Here is a 23,878-nt window from a genome sequence, read left to right on the forward strand (position 1 = left end):
ACAAGTATATAAGAATGCATTTTGTCCTTTGTGTCACCATTTGTTGTAAACCATCAGAAAATACACATCTAGTTTGCCTTTGTTAAAGGCTTGCTATAAACTCCACATTTCATACATTGAGTTCCACACGCTGAGTTGCATATATAAATTGTATCTTGACTGAGTGGCCATTATGCCAGAAGAGTCGACTAAAGGTAAGTGTTGTCATCGACATGGCGGCAACAACAAACAAGTTCATTTGGGACATTGGAACACTTTTCTTCTCCTGTCACTTTAGTACCGATGTCCTTTAGAACCACTCTGTTCTCATTAGCACTTATTATATTCCAATTATTATATTCCAGTTATTATATTCCAGTCATTATATTCCATGACAACTGTTCTATACTTGTACATGCTGCATTTGACAACTCATTATTATATTACCAGTAGCGGTGTGTGAGTAAAATCACTGGGGAAGCCAAGGCAGGAAAAAATGTGTTGTCCATCCATGACTAATTTAGGAATGGGACAGTTTTAGCTAGCTAGCCACCGAAGGATAACAACACAACGAGATGCAAAAATGAATATTTCTTTGGTCAATGACCTTTGGCTTTTGATGTGATGTGATTGGTGAGAAGCCAAATCCAAACTGGCTTCCCTTGACCATTCACATTTGAGCTCACTCAGTTTTGCTCAACTCTGATTGGCTATTATTTTATACAAAAAAATATTAAGGGAGGCCAAATGCTCTCTCGCTTCACTTGTATTCAATGCTACAGGTGGCAACAGTAGACTCTTTTTACCAGACAACATCAGATAGATGGTCTACACATACAGAGGGGCGCTGTTTTGCTCGCTCGGAAGCTTTCATCGGTAATATATATTCAGCTTCTTGCGAATTGAACGAATCTTATGAAGCAGAGAGACAAAAGATACATTATTTTATATGTTTTTTATTTTTTTATCTGTGATTTTTTTTTATTTGCATCCATGAATACATACCACTGTATATGAGTGTTGCCTCTGGCAATACAAAAGGAGAATGCGATTAAACCCGAGAAGCCGGTGTTTGGAGGATATATTGGCATGGTGTTTTTAGGCACCCATTCTGTGTTTATGGACGCAATCCAGTCGTTCAGTCTTTTTGTTCTGTATTTATGGACATGACCCAGTTGTCCGTTTTAAATGTTCCATTGCCATACTGGCTGGCAACGTTCTTATCTTTTGCTTGCTAGCTAGCCAACTATGGCTAAATACAGTCACGTCCAAAAGTGCAGCCAGAATAACGGCAAAGTAGTTGTTTTCTAGTTGGATTTATTTGGATATATCCATAGCAATGAGCTTATGATGTGTGATTTTGCCTGGCAGAGAAAATGTGCTCTCTTGTCACGATACTGTTCAGACAAAAGAAAGACAATCCATGACATTTATTTGATCTGATTTTAATAAATGAAACCCTACATTATTGTTGTTATCCACCACAGCTGACATAGCTCAATCAATCACAAGGATTTATAAAGTCCTTTTTACATCAGCTGATGTCACAAAGTGCTATACAGAAACCCAGCCTATAGCTATAGCTACTTATTGTATGTCACATTTATCTGTACATTCGCCTGGGCAGTGCATTGGTTGAAATATCTGTAGGAGTCTGTGCTACTACTTCTGCTGCCTTGCTTCAGCCTTTTGGGTGTTGATGGTGCTGCAGTGTTGTCTTTGTTTTCGGCCAGGATGTTGCTCCAGCATTTTCTGTCTGTCAGTGAGGGACGGCATTAGCTATGGAGCGAACCTTTGCACCGATGCCCACTCACTGACATAATCTCCCTCGCTTCTAATCCAGCCTTTTGTATGGCCAGTTTCTGGTCTTGAAACTGTGTTTCTGGTCCTGTGGTCCTGATGCTGTGATTTGTGTATATAGTTGTTCCCGCTGCTCTGCAGATCTTGGGTAGAAGTGCTGCCAGATAGTTAATGCCCATCGGCTCTGATCGAGTCCCAGATACACTCTACTCTTCTTGGGTGGAGATAAAATGCAAGGGCGTTCTCAGGGCATTTTGATAGATATTTCCTCGATGATGCCATTGGGCATAGAGGGTTCCCTGGCTGTGCGAACATGAATCCCCTCTTGGACTCCCTGCCCCTCTCCCTTGGGTCCAGATGATTCTTTGTGGCCTTGTTATATGCTAGAGTGGCGTATCCGAGAGAGTGAATGCATTGTTATAATATTGTTGTTCAGTAGCCTAATTACGAGAGCAACTTAGAAATAACACAAACAGGCTATGAACAACATACCTTAGAACGTTCTCATCTGTTTTTACGAGGAATGACGTTTAGTTGTCTGTTCCCCTCTTTGACCCAGATATATCTGGAGGTTCAACCACACTTTCTGGACCAGACCACTTGATGTAACAGGATTCAGAGCCTGGGAGTTTTGGAGCTGGGCCATGTCCTTATCGGTGATGGGACGGTGGCTGTTTGTGATATCTTTTCCTTGCCTTCTTATCTGTTTGATGTTGCCAGAAAAACAACCTGTCAACAGGACATAACATGTATTATGAGGCGTGACTGAATGGACACTACTGTAGTGAGCTGTATAGCCTTATATTAAAGACTGTTACTGCATCTCAAATGGCACCCTATTCCCTACTACTTTTGACCAGGGCACATAGGGCTCTTGTCAAAAGTGCACTATTGGAATAGGGTGACATTTGGAATGCATACTGTTTGTCACTAGAGGGCAGAAGAGAGCTATTTCAAAGCAAAATACACTAATGCAATGACATGTGCATTGATATTGGTGCATTTTTATTGGTGCATTGTTATTGGTGTATTCTTATTGGTAAATCGGTGAATGGTTTGCTTGACCTGGCGTTGGATAAACACATTTACATTTATTTCATTTTCATATCTTGTTGACAAGATATTACAGTTGAAAGCTATTGTTCTAGATACAGTATATACACACACACGTATGTGGATTCTAGCTATTTCAGCCACACCCATTGCAGACAGATGTATAAAATCGAGCACACAGCTATGCAATCTCCATAGACAAACATTGGCAGTAGAATGGCCTTACCGAAGAGCTCAGTGACTTTAAACATGGCACCGTCATAGGATGCCACCTTTCGAACAAGTCAGTTTGTCCGATTTTTGCCCTACTACAGCTGCCCCCCTCAACTGTAAGTGCTATTATTGTGAAGTGGAAACGTCTAGGAGCAACAGTTGCTCAGCCGCAAAGTGGTAGGCCACACAAGCCATTGAGACCTTTGAGTGCTGAAGCACGTAGCGCATAAAATCTGTCCTCGTTTGCAACACTCACTACCGAGTTCAAAACTGCCTCTGGAAGCAACATCAGCACAAGAACTGTTTTTCGGGAGCTTCATGAAATGGCTTGCCTTGGCCGAGCAGCCGCATACAAGCCTAAGATCACCATGCTCAATGCTAAGCGTTGGCTGGAGGGTTGTAAAGCTTGCCGCCATTGGACTCTGGAGCAGTGGAAACGTGTTGTCTGGACTGATCAATCACGCTTCACCAACTGACAGTCCAACGGATTAATCTGGGTTTGGCGGATTCCAAGAGAACGCTACCTGCCTCAATGCAAAGTGCCAACTGTAAAGTTTGGTGGAGGAATAATGGTCTGGGGCTGTTTTTCATGGTTCAGGTTAGGCCCCTTGGTTCCAGTAAAGGGAAATCTTAATGCTACAGCATACAATTACATTCTAGGCAATTCTGTGCTTCCAACTTTGTGGCAACAGTTTGGCAAAGGCCCTTTCCTATTTCAGTATGACAATGCCCCTGTGCACAAAACTTGGAGGACATCCTCCGGATGTCATCATAATTACTGTGTAAGTCTATGGAAAGGGGTGAGAACCATGAGCCTCATAGGTTTTGTATTGAAGTCAATGTACACAGAGGAGGACGGAAGCTAGCTGTCCTCCTGCTACACCATGGTGCAACCCTACAGAGTGCTGTTGAGGCTACTGTAGACCTTCATTGCAAAACAGTGTGTTTTTTATAAATTATTTGGTGGTCATATATTTACTATATTTTTTTCTAAAAAGGATAACTTTTGAAATGTTTCACAATAAAAGAAAATATATGAAATTCACTGAGGAGGATGGTCCTCCCCTTCCTGCTCTAAGGAGCCTCCACTGATATATATTTAATTTGACTATTTTCTACATTGTAAAATAATAGTGAAGACATCAAAACTATGAAATAACACATACTGAATCATGTAGTAACCAAAAAGTGTTAAAAAATCTAAATCGATTTTATATTTGAGATTCTTCAAAGAAGTCACCCTTTGCCTTGATGACAGCTTTGCATAGTCTTGGCATCTTGTTGTCCGTGACAGTCTCACCTCACGTGTAGCCCAAACTGTTTGGAAGCTATAGACAGAAGTTGGCAGATCGGCTGAACCGACTTCAGTCTCATCTTTCCATAGAGGGGTCTTACTAGTTTGTAGGCCAAACCATTTGGACAATTCAGATGATTTAGTGAGAAGAACGATTTTTGGATGTCTCATGGTCTGACAAACATCGCTCTGGCTCTGCCACCTTTCACCGAAGATGCAGAAGTGTGACATTGGCAGATGTGTTGGACTAAGATGAATCCAATGCAAAAAAACAGATATCTCTAGTTTAAACTGGGAGATTTTGATGGGGATTGTCACGTCCTGACCAGTATAAGGGGTATTTGTTATTGTAGTTTGGTCAGGACGTGGCAGAGGGTATTAGTTTTATGTGGTTCGGGGTGGTGGTTTATTTAGTAGGGCGTTTGATTTATTATTTCCGGATTTTGGTTTATGTTCTATGTTTTGTACTTCTATGTTCTTTCTGGGTTGGTATATTTCTATGTGTAGGTTAATGGGGGCTTGGACTCTCAATTGGAGGCAGGTGCTTTCTCATTGCCTCTGATTGAGAGTCCTATATATGGGTAATTGTTTGGTTTAGTGCTTGTGGGAGATTGTTTCTTGTTTTGCCTGTGTGAGCCTTACAAGACTGTTTTGTTGCTCGTGAGTTCGTTGTTTTGTTATTTTGGTGTTCACTTTGATTTCAAATAAATATCAAGATGAGCATCCACATTCCTGCTGCGTTTTGGTCCTCCATTCCAGATGACAACCGTGACAGGGATTATTTTATTATGCTAATGTTATTTCTGTGGGGCCACGGAACTCGACTAGAGGGGTTTTTCTCTCAACCAGCTTCATGAGAAATGCATTTCCAACAGTCTTGAAGGAGTTCCCACATATGCTGAGCACTTGTTGGCTGTTTTTCCTTCCCTCTGCGGTCCAACTCATCCCAAACCATCTCAATTGGGTTGAGGTCAGGTGATTGTGGAGGCTAGGTCATCTGATGCAGCACTCCATCACTCTCCTAATTGCTCAAATAGCACTTACAAATCCAGGAGGTGTGTTGGGTCATTGTCCTGTTGAAACACAAATGATAGTCCCACTAAGCGCAAACCAGATGGGATGGCGTATCCCTGCAGAGTACTGTGGTAGCCATGCTGGATGTGTGCCTCGAATTCTAAATAAATCACAGACAGTGTCACCAGCAAAGCACCCCCACACCACCACACCTCCTCCTCCATGTTTCACGGTGGGAACCACATATTTAGAGGTCATCTGTTCAACTACTGTGCATTTCACAAAGGCATTAGACTCCACCGGTCTAATGTCCATGCTCATGTTCCTTGGACCAAGCAAGTCTCTTCTTATTATTGGTGTCCTTTAGTAGTGGTTTCTTTGCAGCAATTTGACCATGAAGGCCTGATTCACGCAGTCTCCTCTGAACAGTTGATGTTGAGATGTGTCTGTTATTGGAACTCTGTGAAGCATTTTTGGGGGCTGCAATTTCTGAGGCTGGTAACTCTAATGAACTTATCCTCTTTAGCAGATGTAACTCTGGGTCTTCCTTTCCTGTGTCGGTCCTGTGTCGGTCCTCATGAGAGCCAGTTTCATCATAGCACTTGCAACTGCACTTGAAGAAACTTTCTGACTGACCTTCATGTCTTAAAGTAATGATGGACTGTCATGTGTCTTTACTTTTTTGAGCTGTTCTTGCCATAATATTGACTTTGTCTTTTCCCAAATAGGTCTATCTTCTGTATACCACCCCTAACTTGTCACAACACAACTGATTGTCTCAAATGCATTAAGAAGGAAAGAAATTCCACAAATTAACATTTAACAAGGCACACCTGTTAATTGAAATGCATTCCAGGTGACAACCTCATGAAGCTGGTTGAGAGAATGCCAAGAGTGTGCGAAGCTGTCATCAAGGCAAAGGGTGTCTACTTTGAAGAATCTAAAATCTAAAATATATTTTATTTGTTTAACACTTGTTTGGTTACTACATGACTCCATATGTGTTATGTCATAGTTTTGACGTCCTCACTATTATTCTACAATGTAGAAAATAGTAAAAATATAGAAAAACCCTTGAATAAGTAGGTGTGTCCAAACTTTTGATTGGTACTGTATATACATTGTTATGCCTTCATGTTGAATAGTATGATATTTATGATTAATGTGGGCCATTATGTGTGAACAGACAAGATGTGTTGCAAATGACAACCTATTCCCTAGGTAGTTCACTACTTTTGAACATAGCCCATATGGTTCTGGTCAAAAGTAGTGCACTATCTGTTGAAGGGGTGCCATTTGGGAGACATGCACAGTCACATAGCAGTATAGGCTTGCAACATAGTAGGAGGGGGGCTTTGAGAACGTAGAAGTTCTGCAATATTAATCTCTCCTAAATGTTGTGAGAGGAGACGAGGAAAGATATGGGCAATGAGGAGAGAAGGAGGAGAAAGGGGGAATGTTTTCTTATTAATGATGAGACAGCAATACTGGGAGAATGTGGGAATGCTTACATTAATTGAAGCAAATAGCCTACTTTGCTATGCAAAATATGCACATGGGACAAGGGGAGAATGTGCGGTAGTCATTATTTTCATCGGCGGTGGAGAATGAAGGAAACTGCTGAATGGCTATGAGTTGGAGAGAGAGAGAGAGAGATAGAGAGAGAGAGACTGCATGTCCCTCTACTTTGCTCCTCCTCTAACTGCCATGATAACACATGAAGAGATGTGAAACATTCCAGACTCATTCACATTTACTCCAAGCGATCTGCTGTACCACTGTCCATCTCTTGTGTTTACTCTCTTGTTCGCTCATTTTCACCCATTATACATTCACTCTCTGTCTCTCTTTTTCCTCTCCCTTCTTCATCATTCATATCTTCCTCTTCATCCTAAGCCCTGTCTTTGGTCTAAGGGAGGATTATACTGTATGGAAGGGTTGTGAATAAGGAGATGTTTAGATATACAGTATACTGTATATCTATCTATGAAGGCCAAGCTAACTCCAGGTGAACACCTGTTCTGTTCATTTAAAGGAGAGGAAAAGGAACAAAGTAGAGGGATAAAGGAGAGGAATATCCATATTCATCATTCAGCGAGATGTGTGTGTTATGGTGTGGCAGTGGTAGAGGCCTTTATCTGGGGCATAATGCACGTCCTGTAGCCAGCGGGGTGGCAGGTTTATTCACAGGAAGTTAGTGAGAACAGGTCTGGTTTATTTCTTCTCACAGCAGTAAATTAGCTCTCTCTCTCTGGGCCTGGCTGGCACACAGACACGCACACACCAACATACAGAAACAGACACCAATCTGTTTCCATAGGGCGGCAGGGTAGCCTAGTGGTTAGACTAGTAACCGAAAGGTTGCAAGTTCGAATGCCCGAGCTGACAAGGTACAAATCTACCCCTGAACAAATCTACCCCTGAACAAGGTCACTGTTCCTAGGCCGTCATTGAAAATAAGAATTTGTTGCCTAGTTAAATAAAGGTTAAAAAAATTAATTCCCACACACACAACATCAGAAAGTGACTAATCAGTTTGTGTGTGTGAGAATTTCTGCATGCAATGGAGGTGATACTGTAACTTTAAAAAGCAGTTTTTCATTTAAGAGTATAGAGTGAAGTGAAAACAATGCCTTTTCCTTCATAGTTTATCATGGGGGATCACTTGTGTTTATCCATTTCACTTGCTTGGCAATGTAAACAAATGTTCCCAAGCCAATAAAGCCACTTGAATTGAATTGAGCGAGAAAGAGAGAGAGAGATGATTTCAAGCATCTCAAGAGCGAAATAAGGAGTGAATGAGTAGGGAACAACATTTTTACCAAATGCATTAGCTAGCTGAGATGCACAGCAGCCATTTTACAATGAAACCAATACGTCTCTGAGGAAGAGGAGATAACGTCCCAAATGGTATCCTATTCCCTATTTAGTGCACTCATTTTTTTTACCAGAACCCACAGGGTATCCCACAGGACTCTGGTTAAAGTAGTGGACTGTATTGGGAATAGGATGCCATTTGGGATGCATCCGAGGAGAGCGAGTCACATGCACCGATAGACACTATTTCGGAGCTTTCTCTGGCGAGTCGTCATGGTCACCCGGCCGTACCCTGCCTCCTCAAGACGGAGAGAAACTCTATTTCACAGTCCCTGGTCCCCATCCCCAATCACAATCCTGAATCGTACGGTATGATGCTACACAAACACACACACACACACACACACACACACACACACACACACACACACACACACACACACACACACACACACACACACAATGCATGGATCACCTGTCAATCATAAAGCATGGGATGGGAGAGAGATAGTGTACTATCTGATGGTGATTGCACCATCTCACTATCAGAAATGGGAATTTAGCCCCATGCCACAGTGGTTGTGTCCCAAATGGCATCCAATGAATTATATAGTGCACTACTTTGACAAGGGACCATAGGGACCATTTAGGGAATAGGGTGTCATTAAGGATACAACCAATGATCATTGTTTCGCTTTAACCAGCGCTGTAGTGTGAATTGAGAGGGACCCAATGCCCAGGGGGTACCTACTCCATTGGGGGTCTGGCCCAGGGGGGAACCTTCTCCTTTGGGGGTCTGGCCCAGGGGGTACCTTCTCCTTTGGGGGTCGGGCCCAGGGGATAGCTACTCCTTTGGGGGTCTGGCCTAGGGGGTAGCTACTCCATTGGGGGTCTGGCCCAGGGGATAGCTACTCCTTTGGGGGTCTGGCCCAGGGGATAGCTACTCCTTTGGGGGTCTGGCCTAGGGGGTAGCTACTCCATTGGGGGTCTGGCCCAGGGGATAGCTACTCCTTTGGGGGTCTGGCCCAGGGGGTAGCTACTCCTTTGGCGGTCTGGCCCAGGGGGTAGCTACTCCTTTAGGGGTCTGGTCCAGTCTTTGGGGTGCTTGGGGGCAAAGAGAAAGCCTCTCTCTAACACCTCTCACTCTCCCCTGTATCCATGATGGTCCCCATCTTCCAGACTGGACATATTCAGTAACAGAAGGTTGAAGGATGATGTCACTAACATTGACTGGGTTATTTAGAAAGGAAAGAAACATATGTGTCCATAACCAGACTTTTCATAACTTAAACACTAGTGTCACCTTGCTTTGGTCTTTGTTCAATATGAAACCAAACAACATATGTATCATAATAGCCTTTGTTCAGTCTGACACACGAAATAGGTTATCATGCTGGTGGACACATGTTGTGGACAGAACGTGTACATTTCACTGTCTGGGTTTCCAGAGGGGCAGCCTGCTTGAGGTTTTGGTTGATAGGTTCAAATTCAAACCCACCAGGTTTTACCATAGAGAAGTAACTCAGCGAACAAAAACTGAAGATTGGTCGGGAGGGCTGGCTGGTTGGCTGGCACACTCAGAGCCTCCCTCCGAGCACACTCAGAGAACACTCACACACTGACATCCAAGCACACAATCAGAGCCCATCATTAGAGTCACCCCAGCAGACTGGAGATAGAGGTCAGGCCAGAGTGAAATGGCTTGCCGTTCCTTCCACTGAGGCGGAAGTGGACAGCAACAACGAGAACAATGCATCCCAAATGGCACCTTGTTCCATATGTAGAGCACTATGTAGGTACTAGGGTGCCCGTCAGCCTGCACATCAGCCTGTACCTGCTGAGGACATTAGAGGAAGAACAAGAGAAAGAAGAGTGATATAGTTACGCCTCTTTGGATGCTTCCCAAATGAAACCATATGTCCTTTTTAGTGCACTAATTTTGACCAGGCCCCATAGGGCTCTAGTCAAAAGTAGTGAACTATATAGGGAATAAGGTATCATTTGGGATCTAATCCTCTCTCCTTCTGTTCTCCCTTGCCTGGAATCCCTAGTTGGACAACCTGGTGATTGAAATGGCTCCTAAGTAAAACTAGTGTGAGCCCTGGTTTCAGATGCTGTGTATTGTTGGTGGGAGATTGAATGTAATGACTTAAAGTCTCTCCAAGGGAAGAACAATTTCAATGAAACTCTCTCCTCTGTCATTTAGAAGAGAATGGCTTTATCCAAGGTGTTCCTATCCCTATCACACGTCACCATATTATCCAGAGAAGCATGATCTAAGCAGAAAAAAATAGACCCAAAGAGAAGCCATTTTCTAACCAGGATGTTGAACCCTGTACCAAACTCCTATGTTCTTCTTTACTACTGTGTAACTGATTAGTACAGAATTTGAATTTAACGGAAAAGAGGATGTTCACAAGAGGATGTTCACAGGAGGATGTTCACAGCAGGGTGTTCACAGGAGGACGTTCACAGGAGGATGTTCACAGCAGGGTGTTCACAGGAGGACGTTCACAAGAGGATGTTCACAGGAGGATGTTCATAGCAGGGTGTTCACAGGAGGACGTTCACAAGAGGATGTTCACAGGAGGATGTTCACAGCAGGGTGTTTACAGGAGGACGTTCACAGGAGGATGTTCACAGCAGGGTGTTCACAGGAGGACGTTCACAAGAGGATGTTCACAGCAGGGTGTTCACAGGAGGACGTTCACAGGAGGATGTTCACAGCAGGGTGTTCACAGGAGGACGTTCACAAGAGGATGTTCACAGGAGGACGTTCACAAGAAGATGTTCACAGGGGTTTGGTGAAAGGCTAGTATTATTGTACTGGCATTGTTTAAAGGCTGATGTGTGTGTGTGTGTTGTCTGTGTGTGCATGCGTGTATTGATGTGTGTGTCTGTATGGGTCTTTCAAGCTTCCGTGTCTAGTCCTTATGAAGTGGTTAAGCGTTGCAGTGGTCAAACGTCTGAGCTTAATAGATACAGACAAATAGGACGGTGTGTGTGTTAAGCTGTTCAGTCTAAAGTGGGTCGTGAAGGGGCTAGAGCGGTGGGTACGGCCAGACCCTCCACTCGATCTCTGCCTTGCCTTCGCTGCCCCTACCCCTCTAACACACAGACATACAAACACCAGCAGCCCCTGCCACACTGCCCAGTCAGTCTCAGAGCTAAGGCCATTAGTGCATGTCAATATTTTATTAACAGTGGTGAATGTATTGTGTGGGTTAACTCTCTCTCCATTCTCTTGTCTCTGCCCTGGGGGAAAATCACCTCCACTCCCCTTTCAATCCCCTTCACTCCCTTTCCACTACCCTCCACTCCCCTTCCACTCCCCTCCACTACCCTCCAATCCCCTCTACTCCCCTTCCAATCTCCTCCATTCCACTCCAGTACCCTCCACTCCACTCCCCTCCAATCCCCTTCCAATGCCCTCCACTCCCCTCCGATCCCCTCCACTCCCCTCCACTCCCCTCCAATCCCCTCCACTCCCCTTCTAATCCCCTCCACTCCCCCTCCACTCCCCTTCCAATCCCCTTCCACTCCCCTTCCAATCCCCTCCACTTCCCTCCACTACCCTCCACTCCACTCCGCTCCACTCCGCTCCACTCCCCCTTCACGCCCCCTCCACTCCCCTCCAATCCCCTCCGCAACACTACCCTCCACTCCCCTCCACTACCCTCCACAACCCTCCATCTCTCTCCAATCTAATCAGTCTGTGTTGTCTGCCACCATTCGTGACATTATGTGATACTCTATTTTCATGCGTTATCTTCCTGTCAAAACCATTGGCTTGGTTTAAAAAACAATTTCATCAGAGAATGAGCATCGTAGTGAAATAGCATGTGGAAGATGCAGCAAACAGTACAGTCCCTTTATAATACTGCTATAGTTTATTTAATATATGCTTGTCAAATATTTATGGGAGTACAGACAGACAGACACACAGAGACGGACACAGATTAAGCCAACAGCTCTTGACATTCAATAAAGGGGATTCTTTCTCCTCTTAATGTACATATAATGTTAGTCAATGTTGTTAGCTTAGCAAACAATTTAACGTTAGCAAGCTAGCTATTGTAGCTGAGTAAATCGGCAAGCAAGAACACAATTACAGTGGCTTGCGAAAATATTCACCCCCTTGGCATTTTTCCTATTTTGTTGCCTTACAATCTGGAATTAAAATATATTTTTGGGGGGTTGTATCATTTGATTTACACGTCTACCACTTGCAAAAAATGTTTTATTGTGAAACAAACAGGAAATAAGACAAAAAAAACTGAAAACTTGAGCATGCATAACTATTCACCCCCCCAAAAGTCAATACTTTGTAGAACCACCTTTTGCAGCAATTACAGCTGCAAGTCTCTTGGGGTATGTCTCTATAAGCTTGGCACATCTAGCCACTAGGATTTTTGTCCATTCTTCAAGGCAAAACTGCTCCAGCTCCTTCAAGTTGGATGGGTTCCGCTGGTGTACAGCAATCATACCACAGATTCTCAATTGGATTGATGTCTGGGCTTTGACTAGGCCATTCCAAGACATTTACGTGTTTCCCATTAAAGCACTCAAGTGTTGATTTAGCAGCATGCTTATGGTGTTCTGAAGTTGATGAGAGGTGTTGGGTTTGCCACAGACATAGCGTTTTCCTTGATGGCCAAAAAGCTCAATTTTAGTTTCATCTGACCAGCGTACCTTCTTTCATATGTTTGGGGAGTTTCCCACATGCCTTTTGGCGAACACCAAACATGTTTGCTTATTTTTTTCTTTAAGCAATGGCTTCTTTCTGGCCACTCTTCCGTAAAGCCCAGCTTTGTGGAGTGTACGGCTTAAAGTGGTCCTATGGACAGATACTCCAATCTCCGCTGTGGAGCTTTGCAGCTCCTTCAGGGTTATCTTTGGTCTCTTTGTTGCCTCTGATTAATGCCCTCCTTGCCTGGTCCATGAGTTTTGGTGGGCGGCCCTCTCTTGGCAGGTTTGTTCTGGTGCCATATTCTTTCAATTTTTTTATAATGGATTTAATGGTGCCCCGTGGGATGTTCAAAGTAAAAAAAAAATATCATAACCCAACCTTGTTCTGTACTTCTCCACAACTTTGTCCCTGACCTGTTTGGAGAGCTCCTTAGACTTCATAGTGCTACTTGCTTGGTGGTGCCCCTTGCTAGTGGTGTTCCAGACTCTGGGGCCTTTCAGAACAGGTATATATATACTGAGATCATGTGACAGATCATGTGACACTTAGATTGCACACAGACTTTCTTTAACGAACTATGTGACTTCCCAAAAACAAACGTAGCAAGCTAACTAGCTAAGGATGTCTATCGTCTGAACCCCTCTCTAGCATTTGGGCTTTAGCTATCTGCTTTAGTTTTCGAGATCATCGATCTCTGTCATAAGAAGAGCTAGTTTTTACTTAATGTACATAATTATTTCTTCTGACCACATTTCTGTTTGTTGGCAAAAACAGTTTTGGGACTCAGCAGGGTTTGCCTGTCCAGTCCAGCTAGCGAACATAAAAGTAAGTGTTACTATCCATGGTACTATCTCTGCTGATCATGTCTGCCAATCCCATTATCCATATCTAAGGTAGTTGACAGCAGGTGACATCTCGAGAGAGATCTCAGTCCGACCATCTTCTATCAGGTAAAGTATTTTTTTATTAATTTGTAACCAAACGTTAACTAGTAATGTAGCTAACTACAGTAGTTACAAAGAGTAGATCTGTTGTTAGCTATCAGGAGCAGATAGCTTTAGCACTAGCTAGCATGTCATTCTGGGACAAGAAGTGTTTTATTCAAAGTAATAATTTGAAGACTACAAAAATCTAGAGAACAAATAGTATAAATCTGAAACAGTCATCAAGGCAGGTCCCTCTAATTTCATACTGACAAATAAGAAATGGCTCATTATCCCTGTCAATAGCAGGATGATTGCAGAGCACCCTGCTTCAGACTGTCAGGATGTTCATATTTGTTGTTTGCTGTGATGATTTATTTGATTCATTCTTGTCTCTCACGTTTGCCTCACATGATCTATTCAGCTCTCCTGTGTCCTGCTTCCAGAGATCAACCAAGTTTTTAACATAAATGGTCTATGGACCACACACACTTTATATTGCATTCTGCTAAGGTGCTTGGCTCTCTCTACATTGGTCAGCTACATTGGTAACCAGGGTGGGATCCTTTCACATTGTTGACCAAGGTGGGAACACAAATGCTCCTAGCGAGAAGGGGTAATACTGAAGCATGTGATGATGACAGTTCTACAGTCTACTTAAGAGGCCCAGGATTTTGGCATAGATGGGAAAGCTCTTATTTCTGCAACATGGTAAGATTGTACCCTCGATGGCACTTGATATACATTGATTGGTAGGTTACACTAAAGTATATTTAGATGCTTCAAATACTGCCTGAGAAACATTTACAATTTGACTCCGTACTCAATAAATGGTGAAACACTTTTGCGATGGTGTTGTTAGTTCGAATGTATATGCATGAAATGTACATTCTGGAAAACATGTCTCTCATAGTTAGTAGAACAATGAATGGATTGGATAGCTTTTGGCACCATCTGCTTTTAGAAGGTTAGTAGGAAAGTTAATAATTTAAACCACCCAAATATACTCACATGTACTAAACATTTAGCATTTGAAACTCAAACATTCATTTCCAAACAGCTTTTTCTACAATCCTACAAAATCTTTATCATTCTCCATACTTTATAGTCCAATGCATTCAACATTATGCATGTCCACCATGGTATTGAGCAGCTGCTATTTGAGAACTAATGTGGTTTAGAAATCAAACTCTGGTTATCTTATTGCAGAGCACATTGTACAACTGTTTTAGAGAATATTGTATTGCAAGGTATGTTAAACACTGAGTGTACAAAACATTAGGAACAGTCCATTACACAGACTGACCAGGTGAATCTAGGTGAAAGCTATGATCCCTCATTGATGGCACCTATTAAACTCCAATTAGTGTAGATGATGGGGGGGCGACAGGTTAAATAAGGATTTTGAAGCCTTGAGAAAATTGAGACATGGATTGTGTAAGTGTGCCATTCAGAGGATGAATGAGCCAGACAAAAGATGCAAGTGCCTTTGAACGGGTTACGGTAGTAGGAGCCAGGCTCATCAGTTTGATTGTGTCAAGAACTGCAACCCTGCTGGGTTTTCACGCTTAGCAGTTTCCTATGTGTATCAAGAATGGTCCACCACCCACAGGACATCCAGCCAACTTGACACAACTGTGGTAAGCATTGTAGTCAACATGGGCCAGCATCCCTGTGGAACGCTTTTGACACCTTGCAGAATCCATGCCCCAACGAATTGAGGCTGTTCTGATGGAGAAAAAAAATGATTGAATGCAAAGTATACGATTGGATGTTTCTTTCAGCCTGGAGCTATTTACTTGAAATGAGACATACAGTATAATCATGCCAAAATATGATTTAAAATGTGTGTTCACTGACAGAGAAATTGCTAATGTAACTCAAATTGACAGTTGCTGGCTAGGCTAGTCAAACTGTAACATTGGCTAGCTTTCAATAAATTGGCTAAATGGTTAACAGAGTTACCTCTTCCTATGATCAAGACAATTTAAATGACATGTTGCATATTTCAAGTGCACTCGAAAACAGATATTTATCTTGTTTCAGTCTTGGGGAGCAAACTATATATGTTCCTCTTCATCAGACAGCAGCTCCCGTTTTCACAGGAAGCTGTGTTTACATTGAAAATAGAAGCAGGTCATTGGCTGCCTTCATCACAAGGGTTATGTACGGGAGTTCTGATTGGTTCCAAGTTTAGTAGTTTGACAAAGTTGCCTGAGAAGACAAGAGTGTTGAAATATACTTTGTGTGAGAAAATGTGCACAAATTGAAGGTGCCAACAAATGTTATAGTCATCATAAGAATGTTTTACTATCATATCCAAAAAACCTGCTCCTCCCTCGACAGGGATCAACTTCATGTTTTTCGTCTTGGGCCCACTACCTACTCCCCATGATTCCAAATCAAGGCTACCTATTGTAAGCTAGTTCTCTATCTGTATTGCCTGGGGCCACTACTGTATTATTGGTTCGGTATTTCGAAACAAAATGTATGATGTGGTTGAGTAGTGGTTGACATTTTACATACTGGGGGGATGATGGAATAAACATGGAATAAACAGCCTCCTGTCAGTGAGGGGACACCCGGGGGGGTGGGGAAATGGAATAAACAGCCTCCTGTCAGTGAGGGTACACCCGGGGGGGTGGGGAAATGGAATAAACAGTGTCTCTAGTAGAGACCCCTCTGTAGTAGAGACCAAAGCATCTATTGGTTAAGACATATTTGGGCTTCAGTCAGTGTGTGTGTCTGTATTGAACGCTTGACCTAGCTTTCAGATGGCATTGTGCCAAAAGACATGAGGAAAGCATTCTAAGTGCTTCTAGAGTATTCACTTCAATTCCCCTTCCCGACTAATGAGTGTATTCACATTGCACACACACACACACACACACACACACACACACACACACACACACACACACACACACACACACACACACACACACACACACTAAAACATAAGGTTGTGTTTAGAAATATACATGTATCTAAAGATATACAAATGCAGAGAGTGCATAATCAATCGAGCACCTCAACCTATTACAGCAAGATTATGGTTAAAATATCACTTTATTGGTAAATTCACACAAGGTCTAACCAAAAGGTCTAACCAAAGTGCAACTTCTGCTTTTACCCAACACCTCCGAAAGACTCACACATACATACACTACCATTCAAAACGTATAAATGTCCTTGTCTTTGAAAGAAAAGCCCATTTTTTTCTCCATTAAAATAACATAAAATTGATCAGAAATACAATGTAGACATTGTTCATTTTGTAAATTACTATTGTAGCTGGAAATGGCAGATTTGTTATGGAAAATCTACATAGGTGTACAGAGGCCCATCATCAGCAACCATCACTCCTGTGATCCAATGGCACGTTGTGTTAGCTAATCCAAGTGTATCCTTTTAAAAGGCTAATTGATCATTAGAAAACCCTTTTGCAATTATGTTAGCACAGCTGAAAACTGTTGTTCTTATTAGAGAAGCAATAACACTGGCCTTCTTTAGACTAGTTGAGTATCTGTAGCATCAGCATTTGTGGGCTCGACTACAGGCTCAAAAGGACCAGAAACAAAGACCTTTCTTCTGAAACTCGTCAGTCTATTATTGTTCTAAGAAATGAAGGCTATTACATGCGAGAAATTGCCAAGAAACTGAAGATCTCATACAATGCTGTGTACTACTCCCTTCACAGAACAGCGCAAACTGGCTCTAACCAGAATAGATAGAGGAGTGGGAGGCCCCGGTGCACAACTGAGCTAGAGGACAAGTACATTAGAGTGTCTAGTTTGAGAAACACACACCTCACAAGTCCTCAACTGGCAGCTTCATTAAATAGTACCCGCAAAACATCAGTCTCAACATCAACAGTGAAGAGGCGACTCCAGGATGCTTTTGAATGGTAGTGTACATGTATACATAAATACACACAGTGCAATGTCATGACGTGGCCCTTTCTGGGTGTAAATCGTTGCTTCCCCTCTCTCACTCTCTCTCCTACACCCAGGTTTTGTTAACTCAGGTCAAAAATTCCTGGCAGAGACTCTTTCTCCCTGGTCATGCAGAAAGAGAGGGAGAGAGCACAGAGAGAGAACAAAGGACTTCACTTGGCTGAAGTCCTCCATCCCCAAAATGGAGAATGAAACAATATTGCTACTTTTGAGAATGTGGGAATAGTCCATGGACACTTAAGGGACAGTCATGTCGAGGGTGTTTCATTTGGTGATCTTATGAAGTGCAGGAAACACACATAACGATATCTCTTAAAGTGTACATTTCCCAGCTGTCAGGTTTACATCTAAATATTGTGAAATGAGCGGCCGTTCATGGGCAAAGGATTAGCATTTCAAGTAATATAATTTTAGACCATGTGTAATGAATCCATGTGTCTTTCACCACTCTTTCTCAGTCCACACCCCCTTCCCTTTGTCTACCAAGCTGTCATATTGGCTTAGCCCACTATGATTGTATGCATTGTTCATGGGCATATCCTTACAGGGCTTTTTACATATCCTTACATGGCTTTGTACATATCCATACAGGGCTTTATACATGGCTTTGTACATCTCCATACAGGGCTTTATATATCTCCATACAGGGCTTTATACATCTCCATACAGGGCTGTGCATGATACATTGTGCTCAAAGTCTGTCATACAGACACCATCATACAATTGTTTTATGCGATTTGATTAGGATCCCCATTAGCTTAAGCCGATGACGACAGTCTTACTGGGATCCTACACATAACCAAAAATACATTACAGACAAAATACATTACAATTTACATATATATAAAAACGTAGTGTGTGTGTGTGTGTGTGTGTGTGTGTGTGTGTGTGTGTGTGTGTGTGTGTGTGTGTGTGTGTGTGTGTGTGTGTGTGTGTGTGTGTGTGTGTGTGTGCATCTATCAGTTACACAGACTGTACATGTCAGTACATACAGACAACAAGTAGGTCACATGGGGAGAGACGTTGTGCCGTCAAGTGTTGCTTTATTTGTTTTTTGAAACCAGGTTTGCTGTTCGCTTGATCTAAATGAGATGGATGGGACTTCCATACACTCATTTATAATACTGTACGTTTCCTTGAATTTGTTCTGGACCTGGGAGCTGTGAAAAGACACTTTGTGGCATGTCTAGTGGGGTAAGTGTGTGTGTCAGTGCTGTGTGTAAATTGACTAGTCATACAGACACAGTCACACAGACACAGGCACAGTCATGCAGGCACAGTCATACAGACACAGACACAGACACAGTCATACAGACACAGTACAGCCACAAATGTCCCCATAGGATAACTCTTTGAAGAACCCTTCATGGTTCCAGGTAGAACCCTTCTGAGTTACATGTAGAATCTCTAACACAGATTGTTCTACATTGAACCCAAAGGTTCTATGTGGAAATGAAAGGGTTCTACCTGGAACCCAAAATGGTTCTACCTGGAATCAAAAAGGGTTATCCAATGGGGACAGCCAAATAACTATTTTGGAACCTTTTTTTCTTCTAAGAGTGTATTATCTGCTACTCTAAGCAGCACTGATTTAGTGACTGATTTGGTGACTGAATGAGTGAGTGAGTGAGTGAGTGAGTGAGTGAGTGAGTGAGTGAGTGAGTGAGTGAGTGAGTGAGTGAGTGACTTGGACTCTGGATCTATATATATATATATATATATATATATATATATATATATATATACTATAGAATATAGACTAGTGGGTCCAAGGCAGATTGGGATATTTGTATTTATTATGGATCCCTATTGTATAAGTGCTGTAGATCATTGTCCATGTCCCTGTCTCTGTCCCTGTCTCTGTCCTTGTCCCTGTCTCTGTCTCTGTCTCAGTCTCTCTCGCAATTATTTTTCAAAGGTTTTATTGGCATGGGAAACATATGTTTACATTGCCAAAGCTATCTCCCTCTCTTCCTCTCTCACTCCTGTTCAAATCATCCACCACCCTATCTACACACAGATACAGTTGAAGTCGGAAGTTTACATAAACCTTAGCCAAATACATTTAAACTCAGTTTTTCACAAATCCTAACATTTAATCCGAGTAAAAATTCCCTGTCTTAGGTCAGTTAGGATCACCACTTTATTTTAAGAATGTGAAATGTCAGAATAATATTAGAGAGAATGATTTATTTCAGCATTTATTTCTTTCATCGCATTCCCAGTGGGTCAGAAGTTTACATACACTCAATTAGTATTTGGTAGCATTACCTTTAAATTGTTTAACTTGTGTCAAACACTTTGAGAAGCCTTCCACAAGCTTCCCACAATAAGTTGGGTGAATTTTGGCCCATTCCTCCTGACAGAGCTGGTGTAACTGAGTCAGGTTTGCAGGCCTCCTTGCTCGCACACGCTTTTTCAGTTCTGCCCACAAATGTTCTATAGGATTGAGGTCCCCTTTGTGATAGCCACTCCAATACCATGACTTTGTTGTCCTTAAGCCATTTTGCCACAACTTTGTAAGTATGCTTGGGGTCTTTGATCATTTGCAAGACCCATTGGCGACCAAGCTTTAACTTCCTGACTGATGTCTTGAGATGTTGCTTCAATATATCCACATAATTTTACTTCCACATGATGCCATCTATTTTGTGAAATACACCAGTCCCTCCTGCAGCAAAACACCCCCACAACATGATGCTGCCACACCTGTGCGTCACGGTTGGGATGGTGTTATTCGGTTTGCAAGCCTCCCTCCTTTTTCCTACAAATATAACGAAGGTCATTATGGCCAAACAGTTCTATTTGTGTTTCATCAGACCAGAGGACATTTCTCCAAAAAGTACGATCTTGTCCCCATGTGCAGTTGCAAACCATAGTCTGGCTTTTTTTATGGCGGTTTTGGAGCAGTGGCTTTTTCCTTCCTGAGCGGTATAGGACTCATTTTACTGTGGATACACATACTTTTGTACCCGTTTTCTCCAGCATCTTCACAAGGTCCTTTGCTGTTGTTCTGGGATTGATTTGCACTTTTCGCACCAAAGTATGTTCATCTCTAGGAGACAGAACACGTCTCCTTCCTGAGCAGAATGAAGGCTGCTTGTTCCCATGGTGTTTATACTTGAGTACTATTGTTTGTACAGATGAACGTGGTACCTTCAGGCATTTGGAAATTGCTCCCAAGGATGAACCAGACTTGTGGAGGTCTTCAATGTTTTTTCTGAGTTCTTGGCTGATTTCTTTTGATTTTCCCATGATGCCAAGCAAAGAGAGAATGAGTTTGAAGGTATGCCTTGAAATACATCCATAGGTACACCTCCAATTTACTCAAATAGTGTCAAATAGCCTATCAGAAGCTTCTAAAGCCATGACATCATTTTCTGGAATTGTCCAAGCTGTTTAAAGACACAGTCAACTTCGTGTATGTAAACTTCTGACCCACTGGAATTGTGGTACAGTGAATTAATTATAAGTGAAATAATCTGTCTGTAAACAATTGTTGGAAAAGTTACTGGTGTCATGCACAAAGTAGATGTCCTAACCGACTTGCCGAAACTATAGTTTATTAACAAGAAATTTGTGGAGTGGTTGAAAAACGAGTTTTAATGACTCCAACCTAAGTGTATGTAAACTTCCGACTTCAACTGTAGCTATTACATGCAATAAACATAACGAGCTGAAAATATCATCCCACATTATTTATGCAGAACACAGCATTACTACCCCCGCTACTTCTTTCTCCCTGTGCTCTCTCTCTCTCTTTATCTCTCTCTCTATCTCACTATATCTCTCTCACTATCTCCTTCTCTCTCTCTCTCTCACACTCTCTTTCTTTATGTCCCCCCTCCCTACTTTAAACTCTAGCGCAGCATCTAGACATGTTCTGAAGACAGTTTTCATGTTATTATATAACAAGTGGAAATTATTAGTGCAGGGATGAAAAGGGAGAGGGGTTTATCAAACGGACAGCTAATTGTAACAAATGAAACACTTTATTGAGGTACTGTCTAACACTGGAAAACATTGCAGAGGGAATATCATCACATTGTCATACTGAGAGCTAGTTTAATGTAATATTACTTATAATGGGGAAATAATATATCAAACCAATGTTCATATAAGCACTAACAGCCGACGCGACCATGAATACAATAGCATTGCACCCTCTTGCTTGTACATACATCAGACAAGTCTAAATGTGTTTCTTTAGGTTAATGCATTTCATCAGGGTACTGTGTTACATCAGGGTACTCTGTTTCATCAGGTTACTGTGTTTCATCAGGTTACTGTGTTTCATCATGTTACTCTGTTTCATCAGGTTACTGTGTTTCATCAGGTTACTGTGTTTCATCAGGTTACTGTGTTTCATCAGGTTACTGTGTTTCATCAGGTTACTGTGTTTCATCATGTTACTCTGTTTCATCAGGTTACTGTGTTTCATCAGGTTACTGTGTTTCATCAGGTTACTGTGTTTCATCATGTTACTCTGTTTCATCAGGTTACTGTGTTTCATCAGGTTACTGTGTTTCATCATGTTACTCTGTTTCATCAGGTTATTGTGTTTCGTCAGGTTACTGTGTTTCATCAGGTTACTGTGTTTCATCAGGTTACTGTGTTTCATCAGGTTACTGTGTTTCGTCAGGGTAATGGGTTTCGTCAGGGTATTGGGTTTCGTCAGGGTATTGGGTTTCGTCAGGGTAATGGGTTTCGTCAGGGTAATGGCTTTTGTCAGGTTACTGTGTTTCATCAGGGTAATGGGTTTCGTCAGGGTATTGGGTTTCGTCAGGGTAATGGGTTTCGTCAGGGTAATGGGTTTCGTCAGGGTATTGGGTTTCGTCAGGGTAATGGGTTTTGTCAGGGTAATGGGTTTCGTCAGGGTAATGGGTTTCGTCAGGGTATTGGGTTTCGTCAGGGTATTGGGTTTCATCCGGGTAATGGGTTTCGTCAGGGTAATAGGTTTCGTCAGGGTATTGGGTTTCGTCAGGGTAATGGGTTTCGTCAGGGTAATAGGTTTCGTCAGGGTAATGGGTTTTGTCAGGGTAATGGGTTTCGTCAGGGTAATGGGTTTCATCAGGGTATTGGGTTTCGTCAGGGTATTGGGTTTCGTCCGGGTAATGGGTTTCGTCAGGGTAATAGGTTTCATCAGGGTATTGGGTTTCGTCAGGGTAATGGGTTTCGTCAGGGTAATAGGTTTCGTCAGGGTAATGGGTTTCGTCAGGGTAATGGGTTTCGTCAGGGTATTGGGTTTCGTCAGGGTAATGGGTTTCATCAGGGTATTGGGTTTCATCAGGGTATTGGGTTTCGTCAGGGTATTGGGTTTCGTCAGGGTAATGGGTTTCGTCAGGGTAATGGGTTTTGTGAGGTTACTGTGTTTCATCAGGGTAATGGGTTTCGTCAGGGTATTGGGTTTCGTCAGGGTAATGGGTTTCGTCAGGGTAATGGGTTTCGTCAGGGTAATGGGTTTCGTCAGGGTATTGGGTTTCGTCAGGGTAATGGGTTTCGTCAGGGTAATAGGTTTCGTCAGGGTATTGGGTTTCGTCAGGGTAATGGGTTTCGTCAGGGTAATAGGTTTCGTCAGGTTAATGGGTTTCGTCAGGGTAATGGGTTTCGTCAGGGTATTGGGTTTCGTCAGGGTAATGGATTTCATTAGGGTATTGGGTTTCGTCAGGGTAATGGGTTTCGTCAGGGTATTGGGTTTCGTCAGGGTAATGGGTTTCATCAGGGTATTGGGTTTCGTCAGGGTAATGGGTTTCGTCAGGGTAATGGGTTTCGTCAGGGTATTGGGTTTCGTCAGGGTAATGGGTTTCGTCAGGGTAATGGGTTTCGTCAGGGTATTCCGTTTCGTCAGGGTATTGGGTTTCGTCAGGGTATTGGGTTTCGTCAGGGTATTGGGTTTCGTCAGGGTAATGGGTTTCGTCAGGGTATTGGGTTTCGTCAGGGTAATGGGTTTCGTCAGGGTAATGGGTTTCATCAGGGTATTGGGTTTCATCAGGGTATTGGGTTTCGTCAGGGTATTGGGTTTCGTCAGGGTAATGGGTTTCGTCAGGGTAATGGGTTTTGTGAGGTTACTGTGTTTCATCAGGGTAATGGGTTTCGTCAGGGTATTGGGTTTCGTCAGGGTAATGGGTTTCGTCAGGGT

General features: G+C 42.6%; 1 protein-coding gene across 17 annotated transcripts in view; it reads left to right on the plus strand.

The window, feature by feature from the left end:
* Positions 1–23,878, plus strand: part of LOC115152808 (neurexin-1a) — a 758,004-nt gene that overhangs the window by 393,283 nt on the left and 340,843 nt on the right. The gene's annotated exons all lie outside the window — the stretch shown is intronic.

This window comes from Salmo trutta, chromosome 18 (assembly GCF_901001165.1).
Source record: "Salmo trutta chromosome 18, fSalTru1.1, whole genome shotgun sequence".
Classification (NCBI taxonomy): Eukaryota; Metazoa; Chordata; class Actinopteri; order Salmoniformes; family Salmonidae; genus Salmo; species Salmo trutta.